The sequence below is a fragment of the Gossypium hirsutum genome, chromosome A11, assembly GCF_007990345.1.
Source record: "Gossypium hirsutum isolate 1008001.06 chromosome A11, Gossypium_hirsutum_v2.1, whole genome shotgun sequence".
NCBI classification, from domain to species: Eukaryota; Viridiplantae; Streptophyta; class Magnoliopsida; order Malvales; family Malvaceae; genus Gossypium; species Gossypium hirsutum.
In genome coordinates this window covers 34,516,906-34,537,862 of record NC_053434.1, presented here as the reverse complement: position 1 = coordinate 34,537,862, position 20,957 = coordinate 34,516,906, and the positions used below count along the sequence as shown (strand labels likewise).

The following is a 20,957-nucleotide window of genomic DNA, read 5'->3' as shown; positions in this document are numbered from 1 at the left end:
CTAGAAGCCCTCAAAATTGGCCTTTTTCGAATTGGACTCAACTAGGGCTCGGTAGGGACACACCTGTGTCACACACCTGTGTCACATGCCCGTTTGAGTCGTGCTTCGAATCTGCCAAATTGACACGGCTGTGTTGTCTTCTCGTGTGAGGAGGTCCAAGCCATCTTGAATTCATACTTTGGCCCATTTTTCTCTATTTTTGGCCCGTTTCTCGTTCCTTTCGCTCTCCTATGCTCTCCTAAGTATAAAACATGAAATTAAAGCATTAGGAGCATCGAATTCACCAATTCTAATGGGAAATCATCCATAAATTGCGTTAAACATGGGGTAAAAATATGTATAAATTACGGTTTATCAAATACCCCCACAATTAAGGATTTGCTTGTTCTCAAGCAAAATTCTCAACTCATAATCAAAATAAATTCTTCTTAATTTATAGTTTCTATCGATAATATCTCAAAATAATCCATAGGTAATCATCCATAGGTTTTAGACGGGTGTTGTTTACCTTAAAAGTACCGAACTTGGGATGACTCACCTCGACTGTACTGAATGGGAAAATGCTAAGTACCGTAAGAGGGATTTCTTCATTCGGTGTGGTTGTGACAACGTGTGGATCTACGGCATCTAATAAAACTTTATCTCCAACCTTAAGTTGATTTGGAAAGGTATTGAGCTTGTTCTGGCGTAGTTTTGGTTTATCGTGTGTTCTCGATTTATCCGTCCGCCATTCACTTAGCTCCTTGATTTGTAACCTTCGATCTTCATGAACAGGTCCTTTACTATTGAATGCTCATCCTAGTCTATTTGGGTTTCTTGAGACCTAATTGTTTGAACATTTTGTAGGGCATGACGTTAGTACTAGCCCCTAAATCAGCTAATGCATTATTAACATCTAAACTACCAATTAAGCAAGGAATCGTAAAACTCCCTGGATCTTTTAGTTTGTTGGGTAGTTTATTTTGGAGAATAGCTGAGCAAACTGTGTTTAGCTCCACATGCGACGCCTCGTCCAACTTTCGCTTATTTGCTAAAAGCTCCTTTAAAAATTTCATTGCGTTTGGCATTTACGATAGGGCTTCAATAAACGGTAAGTTAATATGTAATTTTTTTAAGAGTTTAAGGTATTTACCAAATTTTTAATCTAAGCGGTCTTTCCTTGTCGCGTTGGGCTATGACAGACGAGGTTTATATTCGACATTCACTGATTTGTTTTTATTATGACCTACCTCACCTTGTCCTTTGCTTACCACAGTTTCTTGAATTGGTTATGGCTCAGGCTCAACGACTCCTTCGCCATCTTGAATATTAATTGCGTTGAGCTATTCCCTTGGGTTGGGTTCAGTATTACTTGGCAAGCTACATCGTGGTTGTTCGGAGATTAGTTTAGAAAGCTGGCCTATCTGAGTTTCGAGCCCTTGGATTGACGCTTGTTGATTTTTAAGTGCTATTTCGGTGTTCTAAAAATGGGTTTCTGATATCGAGATAAACTTTGTGAGCATCTCTTCAAGGTTCGGTTTCTTTTCCTGTTGATAGGGTAGCTGTTGAAAATCTGGAGGATGTTGTGGTCTTTGATTTCCTTGACCGCCCCACGAGAAATTTGGGTGGTTCCTCCAACCTGCATTGTAAGTATTACTATATGGATTGTTTTGAGATCGAGGATTATTACCCATGTAATTTAACTGCTCGTTATCCATGTTGTGGCCATAAGATCGGTATTCCGAATGACTTGTTCCACCTCCACTTGCTTCGCACTGCATTACTGGGTGAACCTGTAAAGAACTAAGAAAACCATCAATTTTCTTATTCAAGAGTTCTACCTGATTAGAGAGCATGGTATCCGAATCGACGTTATAAACACCAGTTGTTTTCGTTGGTTTTGTCCTCATGACTTGCCACTGATAGTTATTCAGTGAAATCTCCTCTATAAATTCATAGGCATCTCCAAGTGTTTTATTATTGATGGTTCCGCCAGCAGCTGCGTCAACCGTTTACCGAGTCGAAGGATCAGGCCATTATGGAACGTTTGAACCTGAAGCCAAAGCGGTAACCCATGGTGAGGGCACCTTCTAAGTAAGTCCTTGTATCTCTCTCATGCATCATAAAGAGTTTCTAAGTCCATCTGCACAAACAAAGAGATATCATTACGTAATTTGGCCGTTTTAGCCGGCGGGAAATCTTTTAGTAAAAATTTTCGGTCATTTGTTCCCAAGTAGTAATTGACCCTCGTGGTAACGAGTTCAACCACAGTTTAGCTTTGTTCCTCAATGAAAAAGGGAATAACCGAAGACAAATGGCATCATCATAAACACCATTAACTTTAAATGTATTGCATAGTTCCAAAAAGTTTGCTAAATGAGCTTTGGGATCGTCATCCTGCAAACCATCAAACTGAACAAATTGCTGCATCATTTGAATAGTGTTAGGTTTTAGTTCAAAAGTATTTGCAGCTACAGCAGGTCTAACTATGCTCGATTCAGTTCCTGTTAGAGGAGGTTTACCATAATCATACATAGTGCGTGGAGCAGGATTTTGATTAACCGCAATTACAAGAGGTAGCTGATTGTCTTGGTTTTCAGCCATCTCTTCGGTTGCGGGTTGAGTATCATCCTCTTGCTCGTTCTCTGTGTACTTAGGCTTCGCCTTATTTCTCTTTGGTTTCTGCGAATTGTGCGATTGATTTCTTCGTCAAAGAGTAGTGGTCCTGACGGGTTTCTTCTAGTCATAAACTATAAAAACCTGCCAAGAGAAAGAAAAAGTAAATTAATAAAAAATAATAATTAAATTAAATTAAATTCTAAGAAAAATAAATGGCTAAAGTAATAAAAATTGAGCGTTCCTAATATCTTAGCTTCCCGGCAACGGCGCCAAAAACTTGATCTCATGATTTTGTGTGATAAGTTTTATAAATTTATAATTAATCGTTCTTGAAACTAACTATTATCGTGATGTAGGCAAATGTACCTATCGAACAGTAGTATAGTTTTAGCAAGACCGGTTTGTCGAACCCAAAGGAACTAAAAGTACTAGTAATCACCGTCTTTTTATTATCTAGCCTAAAAATAAGGTGGTTTTGTTTTAACTAACTAATTAACTAATCTAAGAATTCACAGAGAATGGAATTGTGGTATTACTTTTGGAAAACGTTTGAATTAAGACAATACCTAAGGAAAAATCCACCTAGACTCCACTTGTTATTCTGACTCCGAATCGGATGATTTATTCATTTAACTTGTTCCGTAGAGATCCCTAAGTTATGTTATTATCCCTATTCAAGACTAATAACGTCTAATCCCTAGATTGAATAATTGAGAATTTTCTCTAATTAACACTCTAGGGCTGTATTAACTTGATTTATGGATCCTCCTATTAGGTTTCACCCTAATCCAGCAAAATCTTGTCACCCTATCTCTAGGCGTGCAATTAACTCTGCTTAATTATGAAAAATGCACTCTTAGACAGGGTCTATTCCTCCTCTGAATAAGAGCTTATCTTGAATCAATATCATAGGATATCAAAATAAGAATTAAGAACACATAATTAAGAACAAGTTAAATATTTATCATACAATTCAAAAAATAATAACAAGATTCATCTTAGGTTTCATTCACCTTAGGTATTTAGGGTATTTAGTTCATAACTAAAGAGTAAAAATCTTAGAAGAATAACGAATACAAAACATAAAGAAAACCTAAAACTCCTAAAGGGAAGTTGAGGGGAGATCTTCAATCTTGATGATGAAATCGGCTTCTGAGATGGATCAATCGGTTTTTTTCGAGTAATTCCTTCCTTCCTCCCTGTGTGTCTCCTTATTTCGTCCTCTAGGGTGTATTTATAGGCTTTAGAATGCCTAGAAGCCCTCAAAATTGGCCTTTTTTGAATTGGACTCAACTTGGGCTCGGTAGGGACACGCCCGTGTGAGTCGTGCTTCGAATCTGCCAAATTGACACGGCCGTGTGGTCTGCCCGTGTGAGGAGGTCCAAGCGTTGTTGAATTCGTACTTTGGCCCATTTTTCTCTTTTTTTGGCCCGTTTCTCGTTCCTTTCGCTCTCCTATGGTCTCCTAAGTATAAAACATGAAATTAAAGCATTAGGAGCATCGAATTCACCAATTCTAGTGGGAAATCATACATAAAATGCATTAAACATGCGGTAAAAATATTTATAAATTACGGTTTATCATGAGTTTTCAACACTGAGATAAAATTTGTTAGCATTTCCTCAAGGTTCGGCTTCTTTTCCTGTTGGTAAGGTGGTTGTTAAGAACCCGGAGGGTGTTGTGGCCTTTGATTTCCTTGACCGCCCCACAAGAAATTGGGATGGTTCCTCCAACCTGCATTATAAATATTACTATATGGGTTATTTTGAGGCCTAGAGTTATTGTTACCTATATATTGGACTTGTTTCTCCTTGATGCTAGGGTTTAAGGGTTGATATTCTGTGTATGCTCCTCCACCATTTGAATCACACCTCATCACTGGATGTACCTGAGTAGAACCACACAACCCGTCAATCTTTTTATTTAAGAGTTCTACCTAGTTTGATAGCATAGTAACTGCATCGAGGTTGAAAACACCGGCTGCTTTCGTCGGATTTGTCCCCATAACTTGCCACTGATAGTTATTCAGAGACATCTCCTCAATAAATTCGTAAGTCAGTTTAGGTGTTTTTTTATTCAAAGTTCCATTGGCGGCTGCGTCGATGAGTTGCCTAGTTGAAGGGTTCACACCGTTGTAAAACGTCTAAACCTGTACCCAAAGTGGCAAACCAAGGTGAGGGCACCTTCTCCAAAGATCTTTGTATCTCTCCCATGCACCATAGAGTGTTTCTAGATCCATCTGTACAAAAAGAAGAGATGTCATTCCTCAACTTAGCCATTTTAGCTGGCGAAAATATTTAAGTAAAAACTTTTCAGTCATTTGTTCCCAAGTAGTGATCGACCCTCGTGGTAACGAGTTCAACCACTGTTTAGCTTTGTTCCTCAATGAAAATGGAAACAACCGAAGGCGAATGGCATCATCAGAAATGCCATTGATTTTAAAAGTTTTGCAAAACTCCAGAAAATTCACCAAGTGATTGTTTGGATCCTTATCCTGCAAACCATCAAACTGAACAAACTGTTGTATCATTTGAATTGTGTTAGGTTTTAATTCAAAATTATTTGCAGCAATAGCAGTTCTAACTATACTTGACTCAGTTCCTATTAAATTAGGTTTAGCATAATCATACATAGTACCTGGAGCAGGATTCTGATTTACTAGATCAGCAACAATCGCAGAAGGTAGCGGATTTTCCTGATTTTTAGCCATCTTCTCGGTTGTGGTGTGAATGTCATCCTCTTGCTCTTCCTCTGTGTATCTTAGGCTTCACCTTATTTATCGTCGATTTTTGTGAGCTGTGCGATTGATCTCACTATAAAAAAGTAATAGTCCTGACGGGTTTTGTCTAGTCATACACTATAAAAACCTGCCAGAAGCGAATAAATGAAAAATTAGAAAAGAAAATAAAAATTTAAATGCCATAAAAGTAAAATGGCTAAAGTAATAAAAATCAAGTGTTCCTAATATCTGAGTTCCCCGGCAAAGGTGCCAAAAACTTGATCGTGTGATGTGATACATGCCATAAGTTTTATAATTTTTATAATGGATCGTCCCTTGAAAACCAAAAAACTATCATGACGAAGGCAAGCGCACCTGTCGAATAGTAGTATAGCTTTAGCAAGACTGGATTGTCGAACCCAAAGGAACTAAAAGTACTAGTATTAACTTTCTTTTTATTATCTAGCCTAAAAATTAAGGGTTTTATTTATCTAAACTAATTAACTATACTAAGAATGCACAGAAAGAAAATTTGAAAAAAAAACTTTTAAGAAAACTGATTGATTAAGACAATACCCAAGAAAAAATCCACCTAGACTTCACTTGTTATTTGACTATGAATCAGACGATTTATCCATTTGACTTGATCCGTAGAAATCATTAATTTATATTATTATCTCTCTCGCGACTAACAACGTCTAACCCTAGGTTGATTAATGATACGTGATATTCGTGGCAGGTTTTAAAAATTTATAATTAATCATTCTTGAAACTAACTATTATCACGATGAAGGCAAGTGTACCTATCGAACAGTAGTATAGCTTTAGCAAGACCGGATTGCCGAACCCAAAGGAACCAAGAGTACTAGTAATTACTTTCTTTTCATTATCTAGCCTAAAAATTAAGGGATTTGTTTATCTAAACTAATTAACTAAACTAAGGGTGCACAGAGAGAAAATTGGGAAAAAGCTTTTGGGAAAACTCGATTGATTAAGACAATACCCAAGGAAAAATCCACTTAGACTTCACTTGTTATTTGACTCCTAATCAGACGATTTATTCATTTAACTTGATCCATAGAAATCCCTAAATTATATTATTATCTCTCTCGAGACTAATAACGTCTAATCCTAGGTTGATTTAATTGAAATCTCTTTCTAATTAACACCTTAGTGTTGCATTAACTCGATCTATGGATCCCCTTATTAGGTTTCACCCTAATCCGACAAAATCTTATCACCCTATCTCTAGGCGTGCAATCAACTCCGCTTAATTAGAACAAATTTACTCTTAAACAGGGACTTTTCCTCCTCTGAGTAAGAGCATTAACTTGAATCAATATCCTGGAATATTAAAACAAGAATTAAGAACACATAATTAAGAACAAGTCAAATATTTATCATACAATTCAAATAATAGTAACAAGATCTGTCTTAGGTATCATTCCCCTTAGGTATTTAGGGGGTTTAGTTTATAATAAAAGAAAACATCTCAGAAGAATAATGAATACAAAACATAAAGAAAACCCAAAACCCCTGAATGGAAATTGAAGGGAGATCTTCAATCTTGACGATGAATCCGGCTTCTGAGATGGACCAATCGACTTCCCTTTAGTAATTCCTTGCTTCCTACTCTACGTCTCTATCCTAAGTGCCTCCTCAGGTGTTTAAATAGGCTTTAGAATGCCTAAGATCCCTCAAAAGTGGTCTTTTCTGAATAGGACTATACTTGGGCTCGAAAAGGACACGCCAGTGTGCGATTGCTCCAGCCTATGGTCAAGGCTGTTAAATAGGCACGGGTGTGTGGTCTACCCATGTAAGTCGTGCATCGATCCTTCCAAATGGACACGACCGTGTGGCTTACCTATGTGAGGAAATCCAGGCCGTGTTGAATTCCCATGTGGGTTCATTTTTCTCCATTTTCGACTCGTTTCTCACTCTTTTTACTCTCCTATGCTCATCTAAGTATAAAACATGAAATTAAAGAATTAGGAGCATTGAGTTCACCAAATCTCAGGAGAAATCATCGATAAATTTGCTAAGCATGGGATAAAAATATGTATAAATTACTGTTTATCAATTAATTAAAATCTCTTTCTAATTAACTCCCTAGTGTTGTATTAACTCGATCTATAGATTTCTTTATTAGGTTTCACCCTAATCCGGCAACATCTTATCACCCTATCTCTAGGCGTGCAATCAACTCCGCTCAATTATTCTAGATCTACTCTTAGACAGGGACTTTTGCTCCTTTGAATAAGCACATCAATGCTTGAATCAATATCCTGGAATATTAAAGCAAGAATTAAGAACACATAATTAAGAACATGTCAAATATTTATCATACAATTTAGAACATAATAACAAGATCTATATTAGGTTTCATTCCCCTTAGTTATTTAGAGGGTTTAGTTCATATTTATGAAAGAAAACATCTCAAAAGAATAAAGATAACAAAACATAAAGAAAATCGAAAACTCCTGAAGGAAATTGAAGGGAGATCTTCAGTCTTGAAGATGAATCTGGCTTCTGAGATGGATCAATCAACTCTCTTCGAGTAATTCCTTGCCTTCTAACCTGTGTGTCCCCTTTAGTCCTCCTCTAGTGTGTTTAAATAGGCTTTAGAATGCCTAAAAGCCCTCAAGAGTGGCCTTTTCCGAATAGGACTAAACTTGGGCTTGACAGGGGCACGCCCATGTTCGATTTCTTCAATCCATGTTCAAGGCTGTTAAATAGACACGGGCGTGTGGTCTACCCGTGTAAGTCATGCTCAATTTTTCTCAAAGGACACAGGCATGTGGTCTACCCATGTAAGGAAGTCCAAGCCATGTTAGAGCCTGCTAGAACTACACGAACATGTGGTTTTCCCATGTACAGAAGTCCAGGCCGTGTTGATTTCACATTTTGGTCCATTTTCTCCGTTTTCGGCCCGTTTCTCGCCCTTTTTACTCTCCTATGCTCACCTAAGTATAAAACATGAAATTAAAGGATTAGGAGCATAGAATTCACCAAATCTAAGGAGAAATCATCCATAAATGTGCTAAGCATGGGATAAAAATATGTATAAATTACAGACTATCACGGAGTGTTTTCAACTATTATACTCAAAGTCCAAGACACAGTGCATGCTATATAAGAGTGCATAGATCCAACATCAATTAGTGCAGTATAGGGTATATTATGAATAAAGAATCTACTCGTAATAACATCTGGGGCGTCTCCATCCTTTTGATGACGAACAGCATAAACCAGTCCTGGCTGCCTTACTTTAATACGACCCGCACCTCTACCCAAAGCTCCACGAGCAAGGCCCATACCATTTCCACCCCTGGCCTAACCACGGCCTCTCGGTGGATACTGGAAACCCCTCTGTGACTGAACAGTGCCCATACCAGTAGCTTGCATCTGATCGGCCTTCCGTGGACATTCCCTGATATGGTGCTCCATAGATCCGCACCTTAAACATGCCCCTATCAGTACCCAACACTCCCCTTGATAGCGCTTCCCATAAACAGTAAAAGGCTGCGACCCAAAAGTAGCAATAAGGGGCCCAACTCTGATTGGTCCATCAAACCTTGCCTTTTTCTTAGGCCCTATAGCTGAACCTGAGGGCTCTCAAACCCTCTTGTTTCTACCCTTATCCTCTTCACGATTTTGGCACTCAGCGCGCTTTACATCCTCGGCAATCTTTGCCTTTTCCACCAACACAGTAAAATCCCACTCCTCCTGTGGAGTTATCAAAACTCGTAGATCATCTCTAAGGCCATCCTTAAAACACACGCAGCTCTCATACTCAGCTGCCACCATGCCTCCCGCATAGTGGCTCGATTTCAAAAATTCTACCTCAAATTCAGCCACGGACTTATCCCCCTGGATCAGACTCAGAAACTCCCTCCTGCGGGCATCCACATAGCTAGGACCCACATACTTCCCTTGGAATGTATTCTTGAAGAACTCCTAAGTCAATCAGTCAGGCTGAGTACCCTCTTTCACAGTAAGCCACCACTGATAGGCTTCATCTCGTAACAACGATACTGCACCTTTTAGTTTCTACTCTGGGGTGCAGTCGAGGTCATCCATGATTCTCTCCATGGCCTCTACCCAATATTCAGCCACATTAGGGGCAACTCTAGCGATACCCCTAAAAATCTTAGCCCCATCAGACCTGAGTCATTCCGTCACCAACCCACGGCCCACAGTACCAGTATTGGGCCCAGCGACCCTTTCCAAAATTCACAACATAGCTTGGGACAGTGCGTTGTTCCCAGCTGCACGATCATGTGACCTAGTCTCAGTCACAGGTGAATTCAGAGCCTATCTTGCCTTAACATTAGGCATATGGCCCGATGCTGAAGACCCGGCCCGAGCACCTCCACGGCTTCCGTCATGGCCCCTTTTACCCTTTCCATGAGTATATCTAGTGCTCATTATCGATTGGTGTGCTTATCTGTATTAATAATTTTATGCATCAGTTTTACAGTTCCAGTGTTTATTAAGGAATGTTTTATGGAAAAATAGCATTAATAATTTAGAGTTGTTTGTTTTCGTAGATTGTAGTCTTACTACAACTTTAGGTTACCCTAACCAAAGTTTCAGTACAGTCTATTATCTACGGTAATATTAGTATTTCAATTAAATCAAACAGTAGTTTTAGAGAACTTATAGGATCGACGCCGGAGACTCGATACCACTATTATTTGAAAACAATTCCTTTGAAAATTTATGTCTTCTAGAAAAATCCAAACCCACAGCTGAGTTTTACAGCCTGGCTCTGATACCACTAAATGTAACACCCCAAACCCCGCCTAGACGTTATTGCTAAATCTGTGATGTCACATTGGAGTGAGTTTTGAAAAGCATGGTTTTACTGGAAAAGTCCATTTGTGTTAAAACCTCATTTCTGTTCTTTAAGAGAAGTTAACTTATTTGTTCATTTGTTAACTTATAGGTTTGATTAGCTAAACATGATCCATACTAAATCGTTATTACGCTTTGAAAACATTGTTGTGTAACTTGGTAGTGGAATATCCTTTACTTTTTCAAAAAACTCGTGTCCTACTGCTAATAGATATAAGTCAATTTAAATAAATCCCCAAAGAACAATTAAAATTTAAAACGGCCTTATTACATAAAATTTACCCAAATAAAACTACTTTTACCAAAAATATAAAATGAAACATAAACAGTGGTGTGGCCATCCCTGAGTCTCTCAAAGCACCAACCTGCCTAAGGATTACCTACACAGATAGGTAGAAAATGTGAGTTTATGAAAACTCAGTGTGTAATCCATATTTATGAAACTGTCAAACATATAGTGTTGAACAGTCTAGGCCTTAGCCCATATCAATCGCAGTGTCAGTATGGCCCTTAGCCCAATACAGTAATAGTATCAGTGTGGGCCTTAGCCCATTTCAGTACAGTATCCAAAATGCATACAAAGATCCTACCCATCCATCCTCTCTCACTCCACTCTGTCCAGCCCTACACTCCTTGTGGGGATAAATTCGACCCCATCCCTACACTCCAGAATAAAATACTGGTCTCAACACTAATTGTATTTGCAGCAGAGCTACCAGTAAAGGCTTATAGCCTTTCAGTACACTTCCTCCAATATCATATATCCCACCCCATGAAATGCAACATAATATAAATGTTCATACGATAAAGATGGCATGCTCAATAGTCATATAACATACAGGGGTATATCTGTCATTTACCTCATAGGGGTATAACAATCATTTTATAGATTAGGATCTAGATATACTTATCGACACGTCAGTAGGTCCACAGTCATCTCAAGCGACTGATGCAACCTTAATAGTTTAAACAGTGAAAGTGGGCCTAAGCCCCCACTAAAACTCATGTGGGCCAACTCGCTTGTGTGGCCTCTTAAGCTCAATTATGGCCTTGGCCATGTGAACTACACTGCCTGGCCCATTATACTTTACATATCCGTGTGATTTGCTCGTATGGAGCCCGCGAGTCTGTAGGCCCACATAGCCCATTTCAGTCCAACATGGCCCAAAATGACCTATGCCCACGAGATCGCTCGTGGCGGCCTCTACAGTCGCGTGCTCGCATTTATGCGTTTAATTGATCACACGAGTGAACACATTTCCGCATGGCACCAATGGTAACAATTTTTCGGCATTTTCCATTTTATGATTTATGTAGTGTGATTACACACCTATTATGAAGTGTGTGCTATGGTCAAGTGTTTCCAAAACCTACATTCAGTCACGATAATCTATTAGTCGATTAATACTAGGGTTAATCACCCTTCCCTAATCCCAACTTAATTTATCATCCAATACTTGCCTTGAACGAAGAAGTGATTAGCCCGGCTAAAACTATTGACGAAGGTTTGATAAAGAACTCCTTGATGAATACTACATAATAAACGGTTTTTATTAATCACGTTTACTTATACATGATCAGTAACAGAGAAAAGGGCATTCGACCAATACTTAGGATTCCAAGCCAAAATACCCCAGTCTAAAACAACAACAACAACGGATAACGCTACCTTTAATCGAGAGACCAGCGAAAGGTTCTAATAGCTTCTGTAACACTTGCACACTTCACTACTCCTCGAGAAGTATTACTCCTAAAGAATACTAGAGTCATTAGAGAAAGAGATTCGACATAAGAGGAAAGAAGGAAAACCGCAAGAACAGAACAACCATGAACTTACTAGTCCATATTCAGCCAACCACCAAAGACGGGAGAAAGAGTTGAGAGAGAGCTATGAACAGAGAAGAGAAGAAGAATATGCTAATATATTCGGTTAAAACGACAGTGAAAGCAAATGTTGAACGCTGATAGAAAGAAAGGAAGAAGGTAGAGGTTCGGTGAGGGTACTGAAATACAGAAATGAGGTGAGGGAGATGGAGAATAATCAAACCAGCAACCTACACAATGGAAGAGCCGCCCAACAAAACTGATATGAAAATAATGCTCATAAGACACAACTAGTATTCGGCTAGCAATAAACAACAAAATCGACGAATTACGAAAATAAAAAGAGAAGAAAAATGAAAAGAGGTGGAACTACCGAATTGAGAGCACAAAACCAAAAGAAATTTCGGCACCAAATTGCCTAACCAACCTATGACCGAATGGCTTAAGAGAGGCCTCATTCGGCACCACTACCACCACAACTCCCCACTTCTTCGATTTTTTCCTATTTTCCCTCTTCACCAATTCAAATCGATAACTCCCTCACCCAATCCCACTATTCTCTCCTCAAATTTTTCTATTAACTCTCACAAAACCACTCCACCCTCAGAGTTTCCGAGAGCAGTAAAATATTATTCTCTTGCGTTAAAGGTAGTTCGAACTCAAGATCCTTAGGCACACACTAAACACCGCAAGCCACCTGACTAGCAAGCCCTTCATGTCTTGCAACACTCTCATTAATTTAAGAGTCTATTAGCAGTAAACAAGGGTTATTTAATAAGAAGCCAAAATTTTGTTAAAGCCTAGGTTTGAATCCAGGTCTTCTCATACTACCTAGGACCCTTAGCCAGCACAACATGCAAACCACACACAATAAAACACTCAAATTAAATTATTAAAGATTTGGGGCGTTACAACAAGTATGGATATGAGTTAATAGATTTTGAATGAAATTAAAAAAGGTTATATTAGTAATTGATTAATAAATATTGATTCATTAAAACAACAGCATGAAAAATCATCATTATATCTTGTTAATGCTGAAATTTAAGAAAAAAAAGCTAGGTTTTGTGTTTTAACATTTGACCATTGAAGAACTTGATCAAGGTAAGAGTTTTATTCAGTTTTTGATGATTTCTACGTTTTTGTGATCATTGTTAAGTGTTTTAGCTAGCACATGCTTAAATTCATGAAATTGTTAAAGATTTGATAAGATTCTATTGATGAGTTCATGACTTTTGTGATATTAAATGATTAATTATGAAAGCTTAGTCTTTATGTGCATGTTTTGTAAAGTGATTTTTAGTAAAAATTCATAATAAAGATTAAATTATGAAAATTGTAAATTGAAGGACTAAAATGTAAAATAAATGAAATGTGTGGACTAGTATGAGTACTAGGAGAATTCGACCAAGCATGAGTATATGCAAACTTTGTGTATTTCGTGATTTTGTGAATTAGGGACTAAAGTGTCGAAATGTGAAAATATGGGGGCTAGTTTGCAATATGCCTTAATTATGCGTATATGGATTGGTTTGAATGATTTTGTGAATAAAATGGTTAATTTTGACTACATATAGATCAAGAAAAGAGGAATTCAGATTTAGACCGAGGGAAGTCGAAGGTTATTGAATAAACAATCCGAGTCGACGACTCCGCATACGAGGTAAGTTCATATGTAAAACATGATGTTATAAGTATGTTTTGATGCTTTGTTTATACATAGATTGTATATACATTTAGTTTGGATGAATACGATGATAAATCAATGGTATTTGGCACTAAGTGTGCGATTTAAACTAGCTTCGGCTATATGAGGCACTAAGTGTGCAATACCGAGATAGCTTCGGTAAATTGAGATGGCACTAAGTGTGTGGAATCGTTCTAGCTTCAGCTAACCCTTAAACCACTAAGTGTACGGATGTTAAAGCATGATTAATCTTTGGAGAGTCTTAAAATATCTGAACGATAGGTGAGAATGAAAATGAATAAATACAGGAAGGTTTAGGTATGTATGATACCTATGTGATAGATGATGTTATGCATATGAAGTTCATTAAATTGGTATAAACATATGAATTGTGTTGGCATTGAATTGATAGATGAATTAAGAATTAAGAAGTACTCATGAGTTGATGCTTTATATTTTATAAAGTGTTGATAATTTTTGGTATGAGCTTACAAAGCTTTTGAAAGCTTACCCTGTATATGTTTGCATTGTTTGCTTTTAGATATCGAAGCTACTGTGAGCTCGGGGATCGTAGAGGATCGTCACCACACTATCGAATCTCATTTTGGTACTTTGAAAATGTATATATTAAAGTATGGCATGTATAGGCTAGAAGTGTTTAGATTATGTTTTGTGATTGTATATATTTAGCCATGTGATATGGCTTGGTATGGATGTGATTATGATATGGTTTTGGTATATCAATTATGAGGCAATATGATATATTTAGTGTGTTTGTGTATGAATATAAGAAATGGTAAGATATGTAAGCTTTTGGCATGTGTTAGCTATGGTAATTGATAAAGTTTGTTCATGAAATTGAAACTTATGTTTGATACGATTTTATTTTAGATATGTTATGATTTGGTTGATGTATTGAGATGGAAATTTGATTGGCAATGATACGTCATGAATGGCTTATGTTTTGGTTGTGAATTGGTCATATATTGTTGTGCAAATATGCTTGGTTTGGAGCTTGTAGGTTTGACCCAATTAGGGTGGAAAGTTGGCTATTCAAATGGCCTATTTTGTCTATACAGGAAGGGACACGGGCATGTGTCTCAGCCGTGTGCCACACACAGTTTATTTTGCATGGCCGTGTGTCCCCTGAGGTACCCTACAATTGTAATTCCGGCTCTAGCACGACCAAGGAATACGGGCGTGTGGCTAGCCCTGTGGCCCAAGCCAGATTTGACCATGGGCAAAGCACATGGGCGTGTCTTGTGGCCGTGTGAGCAAGCCGGTATGTATGCCCTGTTTTGTCATGGCCTAGACACACGGGTGTGTCTAATGTCGTGTAAGGCACATGGCCTGTTCACACTGGCGTGTGACCTGTACTTGTTTGAAAAATGTTTAAATTTTGGAGAAATTTTGTATATGTTCGGTTTAGTCTCGACTCCTTTCTAATACATGTTTAAGGTCTCGATGACCTATATAAGTGACTCTATATTTTTAATGCTTTGATGCTTATGAAATGAATGTTAATGTTTCGATTTTGTTAAGTAATGCCTTTAACCCTAGTTTCTGCAACGAATATGGGTTAGGGGTGTTACAGGTAGAGTATGGTATTGAGTTAGTGCGTGGGATGACTCCGATATCGATAGTTCGGTATAGAATGGCATCGATCGAATTAAAAAATTAAAAGCTCAGTTGCAAGAGTTGACAGATACAGGCTTCGCACGACCGAGTTTCTCTCACTGGGGTAGACTAGCTTTATTGTGAAAAAGAAAGGCAGAACTATGAGAATGTGTATCGATTATAGACAGCTCAATAAGGTAACTATAAAAAATAAATATCCGTTGCCATGGATTGACGACCTATTCGATCAACTGAAAGGGGCTATAGTGTTTTCAAGGATAGATTTGAGATTAGGTTACTATCAGTTGTAAGTTAAAGACTCCAATGTGCCAAAGACTATTTTTCGAACGAGGTACGGACACTATGAGTTTTTGGGTTATGCCTTTCGGACTCACTAATACACCTGGTGTTTTTATGGATTTTGATGAACCGGATCTTCAAACAGTACTTGGATCAAATTGTAGTTGTGTTCATCTATGACATTTTGATCTATTCCTGTAACACCCTAAACCCGGCCTAGATGTTATGGCCGAATTTGGCGGTGTCACATTGAAGTGTTTTTTGAAACTGTGATTTCATTAAAAAACTTTTCTTACAATTTAAAACTTGTATAAAGTCTCAATTTATGTCCGTTTAATTTCAAAACATGGTTCATTGGAAAGTTAATCACTTTTAAAAAAACGTTATTAATTTCGTTGAAAATCTCTTACAGTTGTGGAAGCTAATTTAAATTAAAGAAGTTTTAAACATATGTTTTTGAAAACAGTAATTGGTTTGAAAACTCATCTTCTCCTAGACTAGCAATTTAAAGTGAGTAATCAAAAGGCGAATTAAAAGTAAATCGCACAAATGGTCTTACTACAAACCAGAAATCCAAAATAAAAAATACGAGTAAGCAATTTAACGTAGTAGTAGGAGCAGTCGTGTGTGGCCATCTCCAAGTCCCTCGCAGCACTGATCTGCCTAACACTGGGACTACCTGTATAGTTAAAAACTGGGTGAGTTTATGAAAACTCAGTGTGTAATCCCTTTACTAGAGTAATATTCAGTATACAGAAACAGAAATAGTCTGGCCTAGAGCCCTTTAACAGTAACAATACAGTCTAGTTCAGAGCATAAGTGGGTCAAAGTCCCATACATTAACTTCCAATCCCATCCCAAACAGAATGTATGAATGCATGCTAACCCCTCCAACCCTGCACTTGCCTCAGTCCAACCCTGTATTACTTGTGGGGAATAACTCACCCTCGCGATCCCTACACTTACAATGTTAGCACCGGTTGCAGTACTAATCGAAATCGCAGCAAAGCTGCTAGTACATATACGACTTTAAGCCTTCAGTAACGGTATTATAATTGGCACAAAGCCATCGATAACTGTAATAAGTCCGTCACATAGCCATCAGCGATGGTAATATAATCGGTACACAGTCCTAGGTAAATATGATCGACACAGAGTCATCGATAAATATGATGACACATAGCCATTGGTAAATACGATTTGCACAAAGCCATAATCAACATAGCACAGAGCCATATTTAGGTTGGTACAGAGCCATAATTAGATTAAGTAGCACTAAGCCGTTCATCGGTCCACAGTCATCTCGTGCGACCCGTGCGACCTTAACAGATCAATGTTGGATCCACAGTCGTCTCATGCGACCCTTACGATCCTATCAGAACTTCCTTCGTATCAATGTCCCAACCCCATGCAATATGTTGTGCATGTCATGCTCAATCATCACACGTGTATGTAGAATGGCCATACTCAGAAACAGTCATTTAAACATATATTAAACGCATATTAGTTTTACAACCAAAGTCAAGTCAGTTAAAGCACAATCATACAATCACAGTTAAATCAGTCAAATTCATAGTCTAAGTCGGTCATTTACCCACAAGGGAAAAATAGTCATTTTACCCTACAGGGGTATTTTGGTAATTTAGACTCTAAAGGTATTTCGATAATTTTACAAACTGAGGGTATTTCGGTAATTTTACGAACTGGAGGTATTTTGATAATTTTACAAATTGAGGGTATTTCGATAATTTTACAAACTGGGGGTATTTCGATAATTTTATAATCCGACGGTATTTCGATAATTTTACAAACATGAGGTATTTTGGTAATTTTGAACAGTTTGGCCTAAACATGCTTATCGGTCCATCCGAAGGTTTACAGTTTCCCCGAGCAGCTTTTACAACCCTAACAGTCCTATTAGTGAAAATAAGCCCAAGGCCCATTATCAGCCCAAATGGGCCCACACGCTCGTGTGGCCCAATTAGCCCAAGATTAGCCACGGCTATGCATACTACACAGCCCAGTCCAAAGTTTGTCACTTATCGAGGATTTATCTGTGCAGGCCCACAAGTCCATTGGGCCCACACAACCCATTTCAGCCCATTGAGGCCAGAATAGCCTATGCCATGTGCGCGACATGACAAGCCCCACTATTTTCCACCTAACAGTTAGATTTACACAAGCGACCCCACGGGCCCATTCAGCCCATTATGGCCTAAGCCCATGAATTCGTTCATGGCAGCCTTTTTCGCCGTACACCCATGTTTCGTGGGCTCGATTTACCGTGCATGCGATCGCACGCTCTAAGCCCCTCCTTTCAACTTTTCTGCTTCTCGGTATTTTGGCATTTGCTTACCTACAGTCAAATAAATGTGGTGGATTCACACACCCTTTCGGTTTTTGACCGATTATCAAATACGGTACTACTACACACCTGATGCGATTTGCTGTAAAACACTATCGAGCACTCCGGGACCTGTAGATCCAAACAAGATAGTTCACTATTCTAAAATTTGCCATGGACAATTCTGTAAAGACCCAATACCAACATCAATTCACATTTCATATCCAAGGGTAAAAGAAAAACTTTCCTTTAACACCACCAAAATATAGCCACTTTACCTACCAACCGTGTAACAATAGAGTCACACTACTTCAATGATAATCGAGTCGTTCCAACCCTTAACCTTTACAAATAGAACAGTCGATCGATTCACTAAAAATCCATAAACGAAAAGAATACTTCACAGTTGTGACACTTACCAATAATGCAAGAACCCAAAACAAAGGTGGCAAGTTGTGGCAACGAAAACCAAGGATTAAGGAATGAATGACGTCTAAGGAAAACCCAAAGCTGTGAGAAGAAAGAAAAAGAAAGTTCAATAGGAAGTTGGCAGAAAGAAAAGAAGACAATGAAAAATCAGAAAGGGAGAACAAGGGTGCAAATGTTGCCATAGGAAATAACAGAACAAAAAGGGAACCGAAAGAAATCGCAAAGAACCATCTAGCAAAAATCGACAAAGAACAAAATGGCAGACTTGAGAAGCAGAGGAAAACTATCGTCTATAGTTTTTTTTGGGAAAAGAATGGGAACCAAATTCTTTGAACACAAGATAACAATAACCCACATAAAACCCATATTTTACTTCTAAAATCTCTCTATAAATTACACATTGATTTTCTCCTAACTTCTCTCCATGATACACTCCATAAATCATTCCAACCTGTCATTCAAACTCTATTCAAACTTTCACGACCAATGTAACCTTAGAGTTTCTGTCTAACTCCACCTCCTACACAGCTCAAACAGCAAAATAAATACTCTATTGCGCTTCCCAAGACTTGAACCTCAGACCTCATGGTTACACAACACGCCACCTTGCCACTCCACCACAGGCTCTTTCTGTGTCATAAATCATCCACAATTACTTATAAATCCTACATGCCAGAGCCATGGTTCATCCCTTAAAAATCAAAATTTTTCAAGAGCCAAGGCTTGAACCCAGGAAACTTAACCACTGAAGCAGGCATTTATTTGTGTCATTCACTTCCACAAACAAATTCCAATTCCTTCGATACACGAAGCCCTTTTCTTCTAGGCCCAAAATTCAGGGCGTTACAATTCCCGTGATAAAATCGAGTATCCGAAACATCTAAGACTTGTGTTACAGACTTTGCGAGGTAAACAATTGTATGCAAAGTTCAGCAGATGTGAGTCTGGTTATGTAAAGTCAGGTTACTGGGACATGTTGTATTTGTATCGGGTATTCGGGTTGATCTGAGTAAAATTTTAGCTATACTTGATTGGAATCCTCTGAGAAATGTTTTTGAAGTCTGAAGTTTTCTAGGACTTGCTAGTTACTATATATGGTTTATGAAAGGTTTCTCTATGATTGCAACCCTGATGACGTAGCTATTATAGAAAGATGTTAAGATCGAGTGGTCAGAAAAGTGTCAGAAAAGTTTTGATCAATTGAAAGCTCTTTTGACCGAAGCTCCAGTGATAGTTCAGCTAGAATCGGGTAAAGAATTTGTTATCTATAGTGATGCATATTTAAATGGTTTGGATGTGTGTTAATGCAAAAAGGTAGAGTTATAGCTTATGCTTCGAGACAGTTAAAGCTGCATGAAAATAACAATTCGACACACGATCTAGAATTGGCAGCTATTGTGTTTGCATTGAAGATATGCCGTCACTATCCGTTCAGTGAGAAATGTCATGTTTATTTTGATCACAAGAGCCTGAAATATTTGATGACTCAGAAAGATCTTACATTTGAGACACATCAATGGTTAGAACTGTTAAAAGACTACGAGCTTATGATTGACTACCATCCGAGAAAGGCTAATATTGTTGCTGATACCTTAAGCCGAAAATCACTATTTACTTTATGTGCAATGAATATACATATGGCTATGTTTGATGATGGTTCAATTATAGCTGAGTTAAAACCAAGTCCGTTATATATTCAACAGATTTGTGATGCTAAGAAAGTTGATGATGATTTGTTAGCAAAACGGGCTTAATGTGACTCGAATGCTAATTCAGAGTTTGGAGTTGATGTTGAGGGTTGTTTGAGGTTCAAAACAAGAATATCTGTTCCAAGAAATTAAGACTTGAATCAGATGATTTTGGATGAAGCTCATAGCAGTCAGTTATCTGTTCACCCAGGTAGTACGAAGACATATAATGATCTAAAACAGCATTACTGGTGGCATGGTATGAAAAGAGACATATCTGACTTTGTTTCAAAATGTTTAGTCTGTCAGCAAGTAAAACCCGAGCATTAGGTACCTTCTGGATTTCTTCAGCCAATCATGATACCTGAGTAGAAATGGGACAGAGTCACAATGGATTTTGTTTTCGGTTTACCGTTGACATCGAGTAAGAAAGATACAATCTGGGTTATCGTGGATAGATTGATTAAATCGGCTAATTTTGTTCCGGTTCGCATGGATTACTTATTTGATAAGCTAGCTGAATTGTATGTTTCTCAGATTATGAGAAGTTGCTTATAAATTGTTGTTGCCACCTGAGTTAGAAAAGATCCATAATGTATTCCATGTTTCGATGCTTCGTAGATATTGATCTGATCCCTCACATGTGATTAATCCGTCAAAGTTTGAGATTAAGTCTGATAAGAGATATGAGGAAGAATCGATTCGTATTCTGGCTTGTGAAGTTAAGGAATTGCGAAATAAGAAAATTTTGTTAGTGAAAGTACTGTTGCATCGACATGGTATTGAAAAGGATATATGAGAGTCAGAAGATACAATGAGAGAATATTATACAAACCTATTTACTGGAAAGATTTTGGGGATGAAAATCCCTAAGGGGGAGAGTTGTAATAGCCC

The 20,957-nt window shown here is 38.1% G+C and overlaps 2 non-coding genes across 2 annotated transcripts; both read left to right on the top strand.

Moving 5' to 3' along the window:
- Nucleotides 1-2,048: 2,048 nt before the first annotated feature.
- Nucleotides 2,049-2,155, top strand: LOC121210517 (small nucleolar RNA R71). Its single transcript, XR_005905635.1, has one exon. It is a non-coding gene; the product is annotated as a small nucleolar RNA R71 (small nucleolar RNA).
- A 2,608-nt stretch (nucleotides 2,156-4,763) lies between these two features.
- On the top strand, nucleotides 4,764-4,871 carry LOC121210630 (small nucleolar RNA R71). Its single transcript, XR_005905744.1, has one exon. It is a non-coding gene; the product is annotated as a small nucleolar RNA R71 (small nucleolar RNA).
- Nucleotides 4,872-20,957: the final 16,086 nt, after the last annotated feature.